This window comes from Miscanthus floridulus, chromosome 1, assembly GCF_019320115.1.
Source record: "Miscanthus floridulus cultivar M001 chromosome 1, ASM1932011v1, whole genome shotgun sequence".
Taxonomy (NCBI): Eukaryota; Viridiplantae; Streptophyta; class Magnoliopsida; order Poales; family Poaceae; genus Miscanthus; species Miscanthus floridulus.
In genome coordinates, this window is record NC_089580.1 from 175,719,700 (window position 1) to 175,732,884 (window position 13,185).

The window sequence follows — 13,185 nt, forward strand, 5'->3', positions numbered from 1 at the left end:
ATTTGGTCTTTTGTAGGCTACCTTAATGATATCCGGAATCAGGTTCTTGTTAGCTTGGAAGGTACTTACTGCCAGTCAAGTAAAGTAAAACCCAGGATAATCCATCTTTATGTTGATGAATTGTATAACCTCTGAATTATGCATTGAATAGTATGTTCTTTTTTCTTATCTTGAAAAAATACTATTACACTAGCATAGTGTTAAGCACCTAGGGCTTAAGCCCATGATTTTGATGGATTCTGCTAGATACTGTAGTGTTTGTGCGGTTTGTCTCTGAGCAGACACATGATTGTCCTACTTGCCAGGATCTCCTTTCCATGTCTATAATTATATATCCTTCACATTCTCTGAATATTGATACAGCCAATTTGTTATGCTATTGTAGATTGTCCCTGGAATTCGAGCGCTGATTTCTGAGTGTCCGTAGCTGAGTATGAGATCTAACAAATGATACAAAAAAAAAGAAAATTTAGAGTACATCATGAACTTTCTTTTGTTAAAGCAAATGCAACTTCAATCGTTTCAGGCAAAGTGCTTACAACTGAAAGTTTGGAAGTATTCTGGAAGTAAGGTGTTGAGATGCTTCACTTCCTGCATGTATTACACTGCAAGAAACTCAGCTGACAGGTGTAGCCTGTAACTAACTTCCCATTCCATTCCATGCTTGTGTATGATAAAAGAAAAGAAAAGCCTCCACTGGTTGGTCTGAACTGAACTGCCTCTGCATGTGTTAGCTTGCTGCAGCTTCATTCTTTAAACCTCCTGTAAAAGAAAACTAATTGCTCACCTCCTCCTATCCACGAACGAATGATCGTCTAATGATTGACCGCTGCAGAAGAAATGTAGCTACAATATCCAACGAATTGATCCCAAGCTCTGAACTGTCTGAATTATGTACTAATCATTGCAAAAGGGAGCAGATAGATACATTCGCAGACATATTTGTTTTTTGGGTTCAGAGCTTTCTCGTTATCATGCGGATAATTCCATGAACCACCTACAGCTGGCAAAGAGGGTTTATCTGAAGCAGTTAGGCAGTCACATTTCTTTCCTTTTCTCCTTCATTAATCTGTATTTTCTATTTTCTCTTCCCCAAGTGTAAATTGCATGCATATACATGTGTATACGCAACAAACCTATCTACCAGTGTATTAGTAGCAGCGTGGCAAGTAGCTGACAGTGACCTTAGGTCTGCTTCTGCTAGTGATATGATGTACCAGTAACCAAATTGACAGCTACAGTATGAAGATAATGGATTTGAAAGCTGCAAGAAAGTTTTGCCCAACCGAGAGGAAAAATTATCTTTGAGCAAATTAGGTTTGAATTAAGGACGAGACTCAGGGCCCTTGAAAAGATCATTTGTTAAGCAACCAAATCAAATGATTGGGGCTGGGATTGTAGCATCTGAATTGCAGCTGATTGCTTCGGATCGGAGGGGTCCCATCCCTAACACCAATAATGACGGTTTTCCTTGAGCTTATCATGGATGGAACAGGGAGAAAATTTGGGCATACAAAGGCGAGTTGTTGAGCACAAATTTGTAGCCAGATCAACCTCCCAATGATGGGGATTTGGTGCAGGATATCCTTTCGAGGTCGACATTGCCTTGCCCTACACTTCATCTGCAGCACTGCATGTAGCCATACTTCGATATAGGAAACATACACGCCATTTGTTTCTTCTTCCTTTTGCAGCAACCAATTTAGGTGGTGGCAACCTTGCCCCAGCATGGAAGAAAAGGCAGGGAAAGTAAGATTGTATTTATATTTATATACTGGCAGTCATTTCTGTTAGAAAGGAAAAGATACATTCGGTCATAAACACTCGACGTTCTGGAAAATACCTAGTCAAAGTTTTAAAACTTTAACTGCCAATAAATTTTATAATATACTAAGTTTGAAAACATAAAACTCATATGTGTAGAATGTGCAGATTTGCCTTTGAACTATTTTAACAATATCAAAATTTTTTACATTTCATGAAATATACTATAGTAGAAAAAATCCTGGTCAAAAGACCCTCCTCGAAAAATGTAAAAAGTCAAGTAGTATTATTTACTGGAGGGAGTAATTCTCACGGACAAATACAAATATAAATTAGCAACATGTGCACAAAATTACTGAAATTTAATTTGCTAACATCGCAAAAATTTGAGATAGCCAAAGTTGAGATGTGAAAATTTTATATGAGTTACGACATGAATTTGAAAGTTATATACATGCACTGACATGGTAGTACTTACTACTTGAAAAATCACTTATTTTTTGTAGACCAATGCTAGCAAGTACTCCCTTCGTTTTAAATTGTAAGTCGTTTTGTTTTTCTAGGTATATGGCATTTGCTATGCATCTAGATATATGTTGCGTCTATATATGTAATAAAAACTATATTTAGAAAAGCCAAAAACAACTTATAAAATTGAAACAGAACGATTATAAGTGAACTGAAAGATGCATATAATTGAAAAGGAACATCAGAGATGTACATAACAATGCTAAAATATAAAAAGAATGATATGTAGGATTGTAGGAAGATAGTGATCAACAAGATTTGTCCAGACACGCCCCATATTAATTCATCATTGGAGTGCATTAGTTGTATTTTCTGGAGGTACTGTCCAGGCAACAAAGTATGGAAGTGTGCATATCAGCACATACGTTTGTCCTTTCATTCTTTGTCCCCCAGTGCAACTACCATGAAGATTACACAAATCATAACAAAGCTTCAGTGTAGAACTGATCAATTAGTACGTCAAAAGAATGGGGATTTCGTGGACTCATTCACCACAAATATACTTGCAGTGCTGACTTTAAATCTGTCGTGGCTAGTTGCAAGTAAAAAAACAGCAATATTAAAAAAAAAAAAGACACTTAACTCCAAAAGAAAGAAAGGAAACATAAGAATAGCATGCATGAAATAAACATGTGCTCTCCTTTCAAAAAAAAAATAAAAAAAAATAAACATGTGCTCCTACTTCAGTGTTCAGTACTTGCATACATCAAGTGTCTAAATTTCTATGACGATTCAGTTGTGTTTGTTTTGACCAAACAAGGAGGCAATGGCGTAGCACTGCCCCGGAGATGTCACTGTGACGGAATTAATAGCAATCTTGGCATGGCACCAACACATGAGAGATCAGCTTCAGCAGTCGTTTTGGCAGAAAGACACCATGCAGTGCTTGTTTCGATGCTTCCTGATGAAGAAATAAGGCACGTAGAAAATAAAAATGAGAAATTTACGTGAGAGAAAATAAAACTGAAGATGCTTCAGCTTATTGTACGAATGTTGGAGACCAATAGATCATCATGTGTGCAGTGCAGAAACTGCGTAAATTGAGGAACATTCAAAGTAAGACTTGGCAGCTTATGTGCACTTCACTGTGAGAAGCCTGAAAAGAGGAAGGAATGGAAGGACAAATGCTCAGGAATCTGGATCCAGTACTGCATTATTTAAGCCACCTTTAAACTTTTCGATCTCAGTGGCTTTTCCTAATCTATTGAGGTTGACCTCAGCATCACATGGGCATCAGGGCATGGCTGCTTAGGCCCTATTCGTTTGAACTTATCAGCCGTACCGTTTCAGCGAAATAACAGTATTGTTCTCTCACAATAAATCAGCATCAGCCGTTTTTCCAACCAGCCCCAACAGTACTGTGCATGTGGATCTCATAGGTTCAGAATCATTCCCCGTAGTCACAGCCTCACATGGAGCAGTAAACTCTCAAGAACACAAACAGTTTTCCAGTCAACTCTTTATCTGCATATATATGTGTGTGATTACTGCCTAACGGTCGGCAGAACCTGAGGGGGGGTTGGAACCAAGAGCACCCTTCATTTAGCACTCACTGTAATTGTTGTTATTCACATTGTAGATCTGGTTTACGATCAAGTGAGATGATTAGGTCGATAAACTTGGACGGTTCAGATTGCACACACGAGATGCAATGCTGGACCACTGGATCCTAGTGTAGCTTCAAGTGTAAGATGCAACATAGTGGTCCATCTAAACTACTAGCTGTGTTTGGTTGGACACTGTTTGGTGTAAGTTGAAGCCCCACGAAAATTTCACTTATCTCATCGAGAGGTAGATGCCTTACCTCCTTGGAATTGATGGTATATTGTAACATGTAGACAGTCGCTTCTCGGACCTCTCCCAGGTCACCCTTTGCAATTATGCGCGCATTTCTGTCTCGCCAAATCCATACACAAGTCATAGTCTCATTTAAAACTGAACAATAATTTTAGCATTGCTTATCTACCTATCGATATTCTTCCAAAACTATAATTCATTTCTACATAAATTTTGGAATTTATTTGTCCATTTGAAGCGTGGATATTTTACAGGAAACAATCAACGCTAGCAAGAAGCGGAAGAAATTCCCTCATTCCAAATGGATTTTAAGTTTGGATGACTAATCGAAGGAAGGATGGGTCTTATCTCTAGCTCGAATTACTTCAAAATTTGTGAAACCTTATGATCCGTTTGGCACATCTGTAACTTCGAGATCTATGCTGGTTATCTAGTTTTTAGATTAATTAAAGTGATTTAACTATTTTTATTTAATCTAAAATATATATATATAAAATAAGTCATGTAACTACACTTATAACCTGTATGGCACAACTCTAGCTCCAAGAACTATATTGGATCTATAGTTTATAGATTAAATTAAAGTGATTTAAATATTTGTATTTAATCTAGAATATAAATAAAATGAATTATTTGATCTCTAATTTTCTTGAGCTACGAGTGACCAGCTCTAATAAATCCATAGATTTCCTAGAGCCAGAGCTTTGCCGAACAAAATCTTTAACATATCAGTTCTAGATTTATACTCACTCCGTTCTAAATTATAAGTCGCTTTGTCTTTTTTGGTACATCCATTTTGCTAAAAAAAAAAAGTCAAAGCGACTTATAATTTAAAACGGATATTGTTTTAGAGCTATATGAGACCACCCCTAGAAAATCTATAATTTTTTTAGAGCTACAGATCTGCCAAACAGAATCTTAACTACGTGAGTACACCGTATATGCTAGACAGTAGAGCGGTGAGCGGTAAAAGCACAAAAAAAACATAGTACAGTGCCCCGCCTATATATATACTCACAAAACTTCAGATCTTATCACCACATCCTGATGACAAAACACTTCTGAAAACCCAAGCAGAAAAAGGCAAATCTTGTGGCAACCAGTTCCAAAACCGCATCAAGAGAACAACCAGTTTTGTTGGCCACTCCGTCCGTACCTCTCATTGCAGCCAAAAGCAACCCAATAATTGTTGAGGCTTTTACATGTATACCATTAAAAAAGTTTATAATTATACACAAGTCATTAAAAAAATTGACCGCACACGAGTGCCATCGTTCTAAACTTCTTTGCTCTCCAAGCCATTTTCCGTCGGTGTTCTGTTCGTTTTTCACCGTTTGAGAGTTCTGACAAGTGGGTCCAGTCAGTTAAAACGTCCATAATACCCCTCTCATCCCTATCCCCTCTCTCTATCAAACTCGACCTCATCTCTCTGCTCCGTGCGCGCCCCCGGCGGAGCTCGCCCGCGCCCGTGGCGGGGCAGCGGCGGGGCGTCGCTGTGTGGGAGGGGCAGGGACGCGCGTCCTCGTTCCTCGCATCCGTGGCTGCGGCAGCGAGCAGGAGGGTGAGGGAGCAGGCGAGGAGGAGGAGATGCGGGCACCGGAGCGTCCTCGCTCCTCGCGTCCGCGGCGGCGGCGAGGGCGAACGGGATGACGAGGGGGCAGGCGAGGAGGAGACGGAGGGGCACCGGCGCGTCCGTGGCTTTGGGGCGAGGGCTAGGTCGTACCTCGTGCGTCCTCGATGGCATTTGGCACGGAGTCGGCATCTTCGGCTTTTCCTCGTCATTCGCGTACCAGCAAAGGAGAGAGAGAGCGCGCAGAGGGCGTTGGGGAGCAACAGCGAGACGACGGGTGGCGGTGGCGTGCGGCAGCCTCGGCGCCGGCGGGGAGCTGACTGAGTTGCAGGGCGGAGTAGAGCAGGATGCGCCATTCGGGGATGGAAAGTGCGAGAGCGCGCAGAGCTGGGCGGCTTCGGCGGCTCAAGTGTTCTGATGCGGATGCGGGCGGCTGGCCAGAGGCGGCGCCCGGGGCGGAGCTCGCCCGCGCCCGCGGCGGCTGTCCGGGGCCGAGCTCGCCCACGCGCGCCCGAGGACCGGTTGTCCGGGGCCGAGATGGCCGGGGCGGACCTCCACGCGCGCTGCGTCAGATCCACGGCGAGGACCGGCTGCGGCAGCTCCACGTGCGCCGCCTCCTGGCTCTCGCCGCCGCCGTTGGGGACGAGGCCGCCTCCCTGCACGCTGGGGCCCTCGACGTCGCTGTCGGGGCTCGTGCCGCCACTGTAGCTCCCCGCCATCTCCTTCTTCTTGGCCGCGGCGGCACGGGAGGCGCAGCTGCACCTCGTCCGAGCGCGTGGCTAACAAACGAAGCCCATCATAGGGTAAAATGGTCATTTCACCTGTCTGTTTGACACCGTTAAGTAGAAAAGCAGACGGAAGGGCTTGGAGAGCAAAGAAGTTCAGAACGATGACACTCCAATTTTTTTAATGACTTATATGTAATCATAAATTTTTTTAATGACATACATGTAAAAGCCTCGTAATTGTTCGCTATTCACAGACAGGTCCTCTCCTCATCTCCTACCTCTCGCCCTTTCCACCTCCCCGTTTTCTCCCCACTTCCGTTGCCCAATTTTACTCAGTACTCACTCTAGTGAGATCCATATATAACCAGGCAACCACCGCTGCCGGTCTCTCTGCCTCTCTCTTCCCTTCTCTCTCTAGAACCAGGGTGGTTGTCAAGCGGTGTTGGAGTTGGGAATCCTTGCCATTGGTACAAGTGCAAGAAGCAAGGACAAGGAGGGGAGAGAGGATGAAGAAAGAGGGGAGCGAGGGGCACTAGAAAGGTGCTTGCTTTGCTTCCAGTCGCTTCTTCTCTCTCCTTGGGCTGGGGAGAGAGAAGCGGGAGAGTAGATGGGCGAGATGGTCGTGGCCGGGTATGGCATGGACAAGGCTCTGCGGGCCAGCGTCAGCTTCGACACGCCATGCGGTGCGCTGCTGCGCGAGCTTGAGGTGCGTTTCTCCCCGAGAAGCGAATGTACTTTTGGTTGTTTGTTCGCCGCGGCCTTGATTTTCTTGTTCCTTCGAATCATTTGGCAGTGGTCTGAATCAAAGGATTCAGGAATGAGGTGCTTCCTTGTTTCAGAGGAATTTGCGGCTTCTTTTTTCTTTCAAAAAAACGAACAAAGTTGCAGATTTTTTCCGTCATTTCGAGATTCTGACATCTTCATCATTTTTCAAGACACGTGCCTTCGAAGGGATGCTACGGTTTTTGAAGGGACAGTTGGAAATCTGTTGATTCTGCTGCTTGCAGCTTTCATCATTTGAGCTTTAATGGCACAACCTTCGATTGACTGTCGTCTTGATTTCTATCTTTTTTAAAGAAGCAAAGGGATACATGTGTTTACTTCTTCCTGCTGATTATAATTGTTCGAAGGACGAATGGATTTGGAGGACAAGAAGGCTTGAAATAGCATCAATGCTGTAACCCTTTAATGGTATAATTAGGAGCGTTAGGTAGTATGCACTGGCTCACATAGCACGAGAAAGAAGAATATACGATATTATGCTGATGTTTATTTTCATAAATAACATAGCAGCATGCTCAAAATTGGATTTGTAACGAACCAGCTAGTAGTTCTGATAATGTAGCTCTCTGGTGCCTCATAATGAGGGGGAAATAATGTAATGTTCCCCTTTTTCGGAAGTTCGGGGGAACTGAATATTTACCCTCTCTCTTTACAAACTAGTTTTATTAAAGCAATGCTATCCAGAGAAGAGGGGCTTGTTAGAGTATGCCAAGTCACATTTTCATGTTGTCTCGTGGATGTTTGTTGTATACTCTAGCCTTAACTGCTTCAATTATTCTCTTTTGGGTGCATGTGATCAGTCTGTTTGTTCATTGATCCACAAGTAGGCACGTCATTTGCTTGCTTGCTTGCTGTGTCCCATTTCTTGAGTTACTTGCTAATATTGTTTCTAACAATAAGCCACGACTTTCCCATGAACAATCACCCTAGTTTGTATTGATCAGATGAATACATTCCATATGAGTTTAGACATGTTCATCTTTCTTTTAGTTGCATGTAGTGATTAAAAATAGTGTTCAGGTGTTTACAAAGATTTTCTAGTTAGTAAAGTTTGTAACTTAATTTTGTACATTTCTTTGTCATGTGATCATCTGACAAGTGAACTTTGTTTCAGCAAATATGGACAGAGATTGGGGAGCGTGAACAAGATAAAGATCGCATGTTCCTTGAACTGGAAACAGAGTGCATGCGTGTGTACCGTCGAAGGTTGATAGTGCCAATGCTGAGAAAGCCAACCTCCGTCAGTCATTGATGGCCAAAGAAGCAGAACTTAAAGCTCTAGTTGCTTCTATCGGGGAAAATGGCCCACGATTTACGGTATATTTTGTCATAATTTATATTTAGCCTTTCGACCTTAATATGTTATCGTGTATCATGTAATTCTCAGTTTTGGTTTGCCTATCAAGCTGGGTATATTGGAAGGTGCGTTGTTTACACCGAGTAATGAAATCATTCGTTGATGTCATGCAGCACCTTGTGTAGAATATTTGATATTCTGCTGGTCGGCTGTCTTTTTTAGTTAATGATGAATAGACAGCATAGTGAGTAGTAACATCCGCAGCTGAATCATTCAGTTGTTGCATAGTCATGTCAGATGGGTACAGTAGAAAATAGTACGAAAATTGGCTCGTGGAACCAATTTTTTGTAGATTACAATTGTAAAGCGTGCTGTCAGTTGAAGAATTACTGAACATGATGTTTTCGTATAATTTAAACCTACCTAGATGGTGCATGTGGATTATTTCATTCGGGCCCAAAAGGTGTACTATGAAACAATGCTGTGGGATCTTCTGACTCACAACTGCCACATGCATTAGATACTGCTAAAAGAAGTAATTTTCTTATGGAATGTTAGCATAACAATACCATTATAAAATATACTAAAGAAGCTAAAATATTATTACGTTTTTATGTATCCTAGTTACTAATGTAATATATGTAAGTGCCCGAGTCAAAAATCAGGCAGCTGAGATCATTGTATAGACTAAAGTAAATCAGCATGTTCCATTTTCTTTTTTTTTCATGAGATATTCATTTGTAGGTGGATGAAAAGCACACATCGTTGAAAGATCAACTTGCTGCAGTGACACCTCTCTTGGAAGATCTTAGAGTAAAGAAACAAGACAGAATCAAACAAATCTCAAATGTGCAATCTCAAATCGAGAAGATAAAAGCACAAATTTCTGATCACAATTATCAGGACAGTGATGGTTCCATCAAACAACTTAATGATGATCATGACTTGTCTACCAGAAGAATTTCTGATCTTCAAATGCAACTGCGTAATCTACAGAAGGAGAAGGTAATGATGATCTTAGCTTAAAATGTTTATTTGTGGAACTTGCTTTGATTCAATATTTCAGATAGATATAGGTTGAACCATCAAAATTGTTCAACTGTAGCCAATATATTTCTTGCTATGCTATATTCGTCAAAGAAAAATAATTCTCTCCTTTCCTTTTTTTCAGTCTGATCGTCTTCAAAAGGTTTTTATATATGTGGATGAAGTGCACTGCCTATGTGCAGTGCTTGGGATGGATTTTGCAAAGACTGTAAAAGAGGTCCACCCAAGTTTGCATGGAGCCAACTCTGAAAATTCAACAAATATTAGTGATAGAACTCTTGAAGGTCTTACTCAGACTATCCTGAAGCTCAAAGCAGAAAAGAAGACAAGAGTTTTAAAGGTGATTCCTTGTACTAGAACTGGCGTTGGTAGCTCATTTTTGTTTTGTTAGCTTCTCTAACAATTTGGTGAATGTGTTCAGTTGCAAGAGATTGTAGAAAAACTTCACAAGTTATGGAATCTGATGGAGTCAACTGAACAAGAGAGGATTAACTTCTCTGAAGTAGCTGCTGTTCTTGGATCTACTGAGGAAGAGATCAATTCTCCAGGCATTCTGTTATTGGAGACAATTCAGGAGGTACGGCAACTATTTGTTACTTTAATTGTCTATTGACAAGATGATTTAATTCTCAGTAGCATTATATGTATTGAATTCTTCAGACTGAAGAGGAAGTCGAAAGGCTAACTATACAAAAAGCTAGTAGAATGAAGGAGCTTGTTCTCAAGAAAAGGTTAGAACTAGAAGACATCTGCAAAAATGCACACATGGAGCCTGATATGAGCACAGCACCAGAGAAGATCATTGTGCTGATTGATTCCGGTATGTGTGTTGAGATGACATAAAATTGAAAATTGCTAATGGGTCATTTTTTGAGTAATCTAAGAATACTCCACATTCAGGTTTAGTGGATCCTTGCGAACTCCTTTCCAGCATTGAAGTACAAATAACAAAAGCAAATGAAGAGTCCTTAACGAGGAAAGATATCATGGAGAGAGTGGATAAATGGCTATCAGCTTGTGATGAAGAGACTTGGCTTGAGGAATATAACCAAGTAATATTCTTTCCTTCACTAAAAGATTATATCTCAGGGTGCATTGATTGAATATGGTTCCAGCCTTTTCCTTCATTGGCATGTTAGTATTGAGCATTCATACTGCCTAACAGCATATAATGTGCATCTCGTAATTTATATTGTTAATGACATCTTAAATGTTTACTTGGATCCTTCTGCAGGATGATAATAGGTACAGTGCTGGCAGGGGTGCCCACTTGAATCTCAAGCGTGCAGAAAAGGCAAGGATAACTGTCCAAAAGATTCCAAGTGAGTCTTCATTTCCCCAGATGCTAACAATATCAACTTCAGTTGAGCATGCTGGTGCTACTAATCAGTGCCAATGGGATCCAAATCTAGCAAATTGACATATAACGTTATTAGTGTAAATCAGCTGATGTACTCCTAACTCAGCCTGCTTGCCTTTTGCAATATAAACTCCTTTTTTGCAGCTATGATTGACAACTTGATAGCCAAAACTTTTGCATGGGAGGATGAAAGAAATGTGCCATTTTTATATGATGGAGTAAGTCGCAGAGCTAATTGACCATATTTATCATAAATCAGGCTGAGTAGTTCTGTTCTATATAATGAGGAATATTGAATTTGCTTGTGAAGGTCCGTTTGGTTGCCATTTTGGAAGAGCAAAAACTCAGAAGGGCACAAAGGGAGGAAGACAAGAGACGCTACCGGGTATAAATTAATACCAGTACTCTTTTTGGTACTGCAACCTCAAGAAAAGATCCCTTGCACCTATAATTACTGACTAAATCTTCATTACAGGACCAGAAGAAGCTGCAGAGTTTATTGCTTAAGGAGAAGGAGTTGATTTTTGGGTCCAAACCTAGTCCTAAAAAGACAAGCAACTTCAATAAGAGGACAAGCAACCACCATCCAAATTCAAATGGCGCTGGATTCATGACTCCGGTGCCACGCCGAGTTTCAGCTGGCAGTGCCACCCCAGAGCTTCTAACCCCACGCTCATATTCTGGCCGGTACAAACTACTTCAAGGAGAACAGGCGTCTGACAACCGCACCGCTAAACTTCTCAGTCGGCTCCAAGGAGGATAGCATGTCATCCTTTGCATCCATTAGTGGCTCGGAACCTGATTCGCCATTGTTTTTGCACTAAGTGTGAGATTTCCAAGAGTTTCGTTGCAGTGGTTTCCAAGATCTCAGAGTTTGTTGCTTGAAGCTCTGCTGATCCTGGTTTTCAACTGTGACTGTTTCAGGTTGGTTAGGGAGGAGACTTTCGGGTGAGAAGGATGGATAGCCTCAAGATTGGACCATTGTGTGGTAGCTATTAACATTGCTGATGGGTAACAACAGGTTGTGACAAATTTAGATGAGATTGCTTGTAGATATAATATCTAGGGACATTCATGGTTCTGCTGTACTTCCAAATTTAAGTCGTAAGCCGTTTGGTTAGGAAGCATGCAATGCCTAAGTGTGCAATGTATTTGTTTCGTGCTAAGTGTGTACTCTTTCTTCCTTTCCCCTTTTCGGGGTTCTGTACTACAGGCCGTGTATGTTTTGCATGTGAAGAAAGGGTGATTTTTGTCAATGATGTAGCAGCTCAGCCTTAAAGGCTACAGCTACAGCATCTTGTCTTGTACTTGTCGTTTGGATCACAGCTAGCGTGTGCTATATGGGAATCTAACACCCATCTTTTGTCAGAGCAAAGAGTCTTTGCATGTTGGATCTCAGTTCACACATGCTGTCAATCGAGATGCTTTGAAAGCGTCACATGGATATCCAGGTTACTCTTCATTTGACACTTAGTGCCCAGGTCTTCAGTAGCATGATGAGTTGCTGGTTGCTGCAATTGGAGTTCAAATGATATTACTATCCGTAACAGTCAGCATTTTGTTATAACCAACATTGGTCAATACCAATCGCAAAAGAAGGGATATCCAGTCCAGGCTACTCTTTAAATTTCATCTGATACTTGAGTGCCAAGATCTTCAGTAGCAGGATGAGTTGCTGCAATTAGAGTTCAGAAGAGATTACTATCCGGCATTTTGTTACGATCAACATCAGTCAGTACCAATGGCGAGAGAAGTGCATGGCTTCGGGGTAAAAAAAAAAGAGAGACCCAAGGGAAAGAAAGTAGGATAAAGTCCAATTTACAATTTTGAACTCTCGTCAAAGTCCGGATTTCAACATCGAACTCCAAAACCGGATAACTTTGGCCCTCAAACTCTTGAAACCGTTAACTTTCAAACCCTGGGCAGGTTTATGGGCGGTTTTGGCGTATGAACAGTAACTTTTGATATTTTCGGGAGGCGCCGAAATTTTATATTATTTTTTTGAGCATCTTAACGTCCTCAAATAAAAAACTCAAAACTACAAAGTTGTAGATCTCGTTGAGAGCTACAACTTTGGTATAACAAGTATTTTCATTTAACTCCATACAAATAATATATTAGTGCTCTAATGCGGCAAGCGCTAGTAGGCGATTATTATGGTGCTGAAATTTTATATTATTTTTTCGAGCATCTTACTGTCCTCAAATGAAAAAATTAAAACTATAAAGTTGTAGATCTCATCGAGGTCTACAATTTACATATAAAAATTATCTTCATCCGACATCGTATTGAAGGGTTTTTCTATTTTTTG

At 41.1% G+C, this 13,185-nt stretch overlaps 1 pseudogene; it reads left to right on the forward strand.

Annotated features, from left to right (window-relative positions):
* Window positions 1-6,744: 6,744 nt before the first annotated feature.
* Window positions 6,745-12,130, forward strand: LOC136548987 (65-kDa microtubule-associated protein 6-like; annotated as a pseudogene).
* The last annotated feature ends 1,055 nt before the right edge of the window (window positions 12,131-13,185 follow it).